The sequence below is a fragment of the Thunnus thynnus genome, chromosome 13, assembly GCF_963924715.1.
Source record: "Thunnus thynnus chromosome 13, fThuThy2.1, whole genome shotgun sequence".
NCBI classification, from domain to species: Eukaryota; Metazoa; Chordata; class Actinopteri; order Scombriformes; family Scombridae; genus Thunnus; species Thunnus thynnus.
Window position 1 is genome coordinate 31106729 of NC_089529.1, and position 8182 is coordinate 31114910.

Consider the following 8182-nt stretch of genomic DNA (forward strand, 5'->3'; position numbering starts at 1 on the left):
GGTTAGTTTATGGTTATGTTAAGGTTAGTTTAGGGTTATGTTAAGGTTAGTTTAGGGTTACGTTAAGGTTAGTTTAGGTTTATGTTGAGGTTAGTTTATGGTTATGTTAAGGTTAGTTTAGGGTTATGTTAAGGTTAGTTTAGGGTTACGTTAAGGTTAGTTTAGGTTTACGTTACGGTTAGTTTAGGGCTACGTTAAGGTTAGTTTAGGTTTACGTTAAGGTTAGTTTAGGTTTATGTTGAGGTTAGTTTAGGGTTATGTTAAGGTTAGTTTAGGGTTATGTTAAGGTTAGTTTATGGTTATGTTAAGGTTAGTTTAGGGTTATCTTAAGGTTAGTTTATGGTTATGTTAAGGTTAGTTTATGGTTATGTTAAGGTTAGTTTAAGGTTATGTTAAGGTTAGTTTAGGGTTATGTTAAGGTTAGTTTAGAGTTATGTTAAGGTTAGTTTAGGGTTATCTTAAGGTTAGTTTATGGTTATGTTAAGGTTAGTTTAGGGTTCTGTTAAGGTTAGTTTAGGGTTATGTTAAGGTTAGTTTATGGTTATCTTAAGGTTAGTTTAGGGTTATGTTAAGGTTAGTTTAGGGTTATGTTAAGGTTAGTTTAGGGTTATGTTCGGGTTAGTTTAGGGTTATGTTAAGGTTAGTTTAGGGTTATGTTAAGGTTAGTTTAGGGTTACGTTAAGGTTAGTTTAGGTTTACGTTAAGGTTAGTTTAGGGTTACGTTAAGGTTAGTTTAGGTTTATGTTGAGGTTAGTTTATGGTTATGTTAAGGTTAGTTTAGGGCTACGTTAAGGTTAGTTTAGGGTTATGTTAAGGTTAGTTTAGGTTTACGTTAAGGTTAGTTTAGGGTTACGTTAAGGTTAGTTTAGGTTCATGTTGAGGTTAGTTTAGGGTTATGTTAAGGTTAGTTTAGGGTTATGTTAAGGTTAGTTTAGGTTTATGTTGAGGTTAGTTTAGGGTTATGTTAAGGTTAGTTTAGGGTTATGTTAAGGTTAGTTTAGGGTTATGTTCGGGTTAGTTTAGGGTTATGTTAAGGTTAGTTTAGGGTTATGTTGAGGTTAGTTTAGGTTTATGTTGAGGTTAGTTTAGGGTTATGTTAAGGTTAGTTTAGGGTTACGTTAAGGTTAGTTTAGGGTTACGTTAAGGTTAGTTTAGGGTTACGTTAAGGTTAGTTTAGGGTTACGTTAAGGTTAGTTTAGGTTTATGTTGAGGTTAGTTTAGGTTTACGTTAAGGTTAGTTTAGGGTTACGTTCAGGTTAGTTTAGGTTTATGTTGAGGTTAGTTTAGGGTTACGTTAAGGTTAGTTTAGGGTTACGTTAAGGTTAGTTTAGGGTTACGTTCAGGTTAGTTTAGGTTTATGTTGAGGTTAGTTTAGGGTTATGTTAAGGTTAGTTTAGGGTTATGTTAAGGTTAGTTTAGGGTTACGTTCAGGTTAGTTTAGGTTTATGTTGAGGTTAGTTTAGGGTTATGTTAAGGTTAGTTTAGGGTTATGTTCGGGTTAGTTTAGGGTTATGTTAAGGTTAGTTTAGGGTTATGTTGAGGTTAGTTTAGGGTTACGTTGAGGTTAGTTTAGGGTTACGTTAAGGTTAGTTTAGGGTTATGTTAAGGTTTGTTTAGGGTTATGTTAAGGTTAGTTTAGGGTTATGTTAAGGTTAGTTTAGGGTTATGTTAAGGTTAGTTTAGGGTCGTTAAACTGCTGAACCGCAGGGATACATTGTTTTTTCATCACAGTCCAGGTTAGACTGACCGTAACTGGTCTGATGACGAATACAGTTAATCAGCTACAATACATTCAATATTCACATTACACCTGTTTTACATTCTTTAGGCTGGTTACCTGTTAGTTTTAGTGTTGCTTTCAAAACATTGGGGGCAGCTGTGGCTCAGCAGGTAGAGCGGGTCGTCCATTAGTCAGAAGAGCGACGGTTCAGTTCCTCCAGTCTGCATGTTGAAGTGTCTGTCGGGCAAAATACTGAACCCTAAATTGCTCCTGATGTTTCATCAGCGTATGAATGTGTGTGAATGGGTGTAAAAAGCCTTTTGAGTGGTCAGAAGACTAGAGAGTACAGTCCATTTACTATTTACACTACATGGTCTCACACTAGACCAGCTCTCACATCCTGCAGTTCAGACGTTACGCTCCGAGCTGCTGAACAGCTGAGAGGATCAAAGAGGAAAAACCATCTGTTTAGTCTGACTTTATGTAGTGTTTCATCATTTTATAGTTTTATTATTATATACAGCTTTTATATTATTATTTATTTCATTCCGTTTAACATTTTAATGTTTTACTACACTGCTCATCTGTCAGTGTTGTCTTATTCAATTAACTTCTTACTTTTTAATTATTTTGGTGTGAATGAGTCTCTAAATCCATTTTAACATCCTGTGTTTTTGCATTAAATACATTTGATTCAGTGCAGTATCAGACTGAAGCGCCAGTGTCACCGTTTGCCTCGTCTAGGCGGGAAAAGTACACGCGTGTAAACTCGGCGCCAGCAGCTCCATCTAGAGGCCGCAGCCATTATGACCTGTAGAGGTTCAGATGGCTGTTTGCTTCCTGCTTCCAACCACAAGTGTCACGTTTTTTTTTGAAAAACCGTAACTACAGTTGTTGTGGTGTTTCCATCATCTTCCCTTAAACCCAACCAGACCTGAACCACATCATTAAACATCATTATTGATTAACAGTGATGCGTGACGGTTTAATAAAACACAGACAGATGATGTCGTCCTGCTGATTACCGCTGATAGAGACGCCAGATTAGAAAACGCTGCTATGTGTCGTTCTGGAGTCACATGATCAAACCACAGATCTGGAGGTTAACATGGAGGACATGTTAGAAGAGAAAGTATCAGCTTCATTTAAATAACCTGGTGGATTATTTAGAGAATTCAGAGTTTAATGAGCTGAAACATGAAATAAACCACCAGTACTACAGTCCTTGAAGGCAGCAGACAGAAGACTAATGAAGGACTGAAATAGAGCCGAGCTGGCACACAAACACACACACACACACACACACACACAAACACACACACACATGCGCACGCAGCCACTGCAGCAGTCCACCTACTTGCTCACGCAGCACATTTTTAACTACAGCACTGGTGCACAGAGCCAAATAAAATCCATAACAGCTAAAATCTATACAGCATAAAAGAACATCTCCTCACACACACACACACACACACACACACACACTGCATCAAATACCTGTGGCAGGTTGTGAGGCTCCTTGAAAAGCTTGTAGTTGATGAAGATGAAGGAGACGTCAGTCAGCGGGTCTCATATAAGACTTTCCAACATGTTCAGGTTTCAAGTCAAGTCTGACCTGCAGGGATCAATACTGAGCCCACATGTTCAAACTCTTCAGTTTATGTTCAAACACTAACATGTATTCATACTGAAATACATCTATATTCAACCAAAACACAAGACCAAAGCTTCCTGCTGCATTTCTATGATTCGTTCCTGTAGATACACTGTAGTACGTTCTATAGAGAGCTACACATCTGACTGTATTTACACTATATACACATTTATACACTATCAACCATTAAACTACATATAAACACAATATACACATTTATACACTATCAACCATTAAACTACATATAAACACAATATACACATTTATACACTATCAACCATTAAACTACATATAAACACTATATACACATTTATACACTATCAACCATTAAACTACATATAAACACAATATACACATTTATACACTATCAACCATTAAACTACATATAAACACAATATACACATTTATACACTATCAACCATTAAACTACATATAAACACAATATACACATTTATACACTATCAACCATTAAACTACATAAACACAATATACACATTTATACACTATCAACCATTATACTACATAAACACAATATACACATTTATACACTATCAACCATTAAACTACATAAACACAATATACACATTTATACACTATCAACCATTAAACTACATAAACACAATATACACATTTATACACTATCAACCATTAAACTACATATAAACACAATATACACATTTATACACTATCAACCATTAAACTACATCAACACAATATACACATTTATACACTATCAACCATTAAACTACATAAACACAATATACACATTTATACACTATCAACCATTAAACTACATATAAACACAATATACACATTTATACACTATCAACCATTAAACCACATAAACACAATATACACATTTATACACTATCAACCATTAAACTACATATAAACACAATATACACATTTATACACTATCAACCATTAAACTACATCAACACAATATACACATTTATACACTATCAACCATTAAACTACATATAAACACAATATACACATTTATACACTATCAACCATTAAACTACATAAACACAATATACACATTTATACACTATCAACCATAAAACTACATATAAACACAATATACACATTTATACACTATCAACTATTAAACTACATAAACACAATATACACATTTATACACTATCAACCATTAAACTACATAAACACAATATACACATTTATACACTATCAACTATTAAACTACATAAACACAATATACACATTTATACACTATCAGCCATTAAACTACATATAAACACAATATACACATTTATACACTATCAACTATTAAACTACATAAACACAATATACACATTTATACACTATCAACCATTAAACTACATAAACACAATATACACATTTATACACTATCAGCCATTAAACTACATATAAACACAATATACACATTTATACACTATCAACCATTAAACTACATAAACACAATATACACATTTATACACTATCAACTATTAAACTACATAAACACAATATACACATTTATACACTATCAGCCATTAAACTACATATAAACACAATATACACATTTATACACTATCAACCATTAAACTACATAAACACAATATACACATTTATACACTATCAGCCATTAAACTACATAAACACAATATACACATTTATACACTATCAACTATTAAACTACATAAACACAATATACACATTTATACACTATCAGCCATTAAACTACATATAAACACAATATACACATTTATACACTATCAACCATTAAACTACATAAACACAATATACACATTTATACACTATCAACTATTAAACTACATAAACACTATATACACATTTATATACTATCAACCATTAAACTACATATAAACACAATATACACATTTATACACTATCAGCCATTAAACTACATATAAACACAATATACACATTTATACACTATCAGCCATTAAACTACATATAAACACAATATACACATTTATACACTATCAACTATTAAACTACATAAACACAATATACACATTTATACACTATCAACCATTAAACTACATAAACACAATATACACATTTATACACTATCAACTATTAAACTACATAAACACAATATACACATTTATACACTATCAACCATTAAACTACATAAACACAATATACACATTTATACACTATCAACCATTAAACTACATAAACACAATCCAACAGTGATGTAATAAAGATCGTCATATGCTGCCTGTTGTTGTGTTTTTATCTCAGTGTGTCCGATTGACACGTGAGTTGTTGTGTTTGTGTGTTTGTGTGTAGTTCACCATGTTCAACATGTGACTCAGTGTTGAACAGGGAACCAATCAGAAACGAGCTGCAGTGGTTGTTGACTCTCCAGCTGATCTCAGTTACATAAATCTTCTACAGTTTCAGTCTGTTTTAGTTTCTGCAGGATGTAGTTCCTCTGTGGCGGAGGGATACATACATGACCGGACGTCACCGCTGCACATTTATTACTAATTAGTGATTAATTAAATTATGACTCACCTGCCTGAACACAAAGCTCCTCTAACAAGAAAACAACTGCAGTCGGTTATCATATAATACATTTATTATTGATATAAAGTATTTACACTGAGGAACATGGATATTAAACATGATTTTAACGGTAAAGGAGCAATGCTGATAATAATTATTATTATCAGATTTTCATTTTGAACAACTGGACTTATTAGAATATTAATAATAAATGTGAATAAACTGATTAAATTCTGGATTCACTCACTGAAAAAATAGAAAAATTAAAAAAAAATAAACAAGGAGCCAAAAAATATATATATTATTGTTATTATTATTCTTACACCAAACATGCATATTACAACTATACGGCCAAAAGTATGTGGACAGTCCTGTCTGTTTGGAGTCTGGACCTTCAGCTGCTTTAACTAAACTATCTAACAGAGCAGAAATCATAATTAACTTACATTAAACTTACTGAAATATCAAGTCACAGCTGTCAATCAAAACCCACACAGCAGACATCGAAGCTAATATAAGTCTTTAAATCTTATTAACGGAGCAATAATTTCCTAAATGACCACCAGCATATTTATTAGAGGGTCTGGATTTAGAGATTGAGACCAGAACGACTGGTTGAAAACGATGATTGACTCGGTGTTTGTAGAGAGACGTTGAAGCTTTCTGAATGAGTCAGTTGGAGCAGCTAGCGGCCGTCAGTGTTTATATTTTTCATCTGTGAAGAAACAAACTGTAACAAACAGGCGTGATTTAAATAAACTGAGCACATGTTGGAAATCTAAACGGCAGAGGTCAGAGGTCACTCATAAACTCTGCAGCACTGGCAGACCCGGTGTTATGGGTGGGCCCCCGGGGGGACAGTGAAAGGCCCCACGAGGCTCTGGGGGAAAAAAAATAAAATACAATTCACAAGGAGGGAAAATAAACTCCTGCTCTTCTGTACGTCGTTTCATCCATTTAGAGCAGAGTGAGACATCTGTCCTCAGGTTTACTATCTCTGAGGTGTTTGTTGCTTCCATTTGTCACTTTTACACGTTTAGTTTCGTCTCCTCTGAGCTTCGGTTCGCTGCAGTAACTGAATATTATTCACAGCTTTTTAACCGTCCAGCGGTTTGTTGGCGTAGCAGGAAGTTTGAAAGAGGCTAGCTGAGGTTAGCATGCTAATTAAAACTGAATCATGTTTATTATGTCATTGGAAAGTGATGTTGTCAAGAGTCCTGGACTTTACCGCTGTGATCGAGGAAGAAGAGTTTAAAGGTAGGAACCGACTTTAATACCTGCAGTTATTGATTGATTGATTGATTGATTGATTGGTTGATTGGTGCCATGTGTGGACAGAAAGACGCCTGCAGGCTGAGAGTTTTGTTTTTATGGCTTTATAACTTGTGTGTGTGCGTTTTAGTGACACAACGTCTGTATCTTCTACGCTTCACTATGAGCTTATAATGATTATATGATCATATTATTTATATTTGTTGTTGCAACAGTCATGAATTAAACTGCAGTTATGACTGATTGTTGATGCTTTGTTGTGCAAATTAAACATGGCTGATGTTTCTGCAGGTTGTAGAGCCGTGATGGTGCTTCAGGGTGGGGGTGGGGGGGACCAGTTACTCTCCGCTCTGGTGCTGGGACTGGGAACACTGGTGCACTTTAAAGGATGTCAAAGGAACAGTTCAACATGTTCTCATCTCATTCAGAGAGACTCAGAGCTGTTATGATGTTCTTTAGGACTGTCATTAAGTTTAGATATTATTTCAGAAAGCCTCCATCTGATAAACACACAGAGCTCTTCTTCTTCTTCTTCTGTGGTTTTATAGAGAGTGAAGCAGCACGACGTTAAACATAAACCAACAGCTGACCTGAAGCACCAGACTCCTAATGTTAGTTCAGTGTTATGATCATGACATTTATATATAATATGTGTTTTGTAAGTCAGAGTGAATCAGTGACGAGAAGCTTCGAGGCAGTTTGTCATAAACAGGTGAAAAAAGACAGAACATGAGGTCAGACTCTCCACACGCCTCGTAACTTTTTATAGCGTCGACTTTCAAGCACTTTACATCAAAGCCCGGCTGTTAAAAACAGAACGTAACGGAACAAATGTTTCAACCTGGGAGACGTTTAACCCTCAAACACTGACAGGAACCAGATTTATCCTCTTTATATCCTCTTCATCTTCTTTATCTCTCACTGGCACTGAACTCAGAATCACTCAAGAGTTTCAACCTGCAGACTGACTGAGGTTCAGAAAGCTCCTTTCAGACTGTATCAGTGTCTGTAGAAGGTGTATTTTATTTATAATA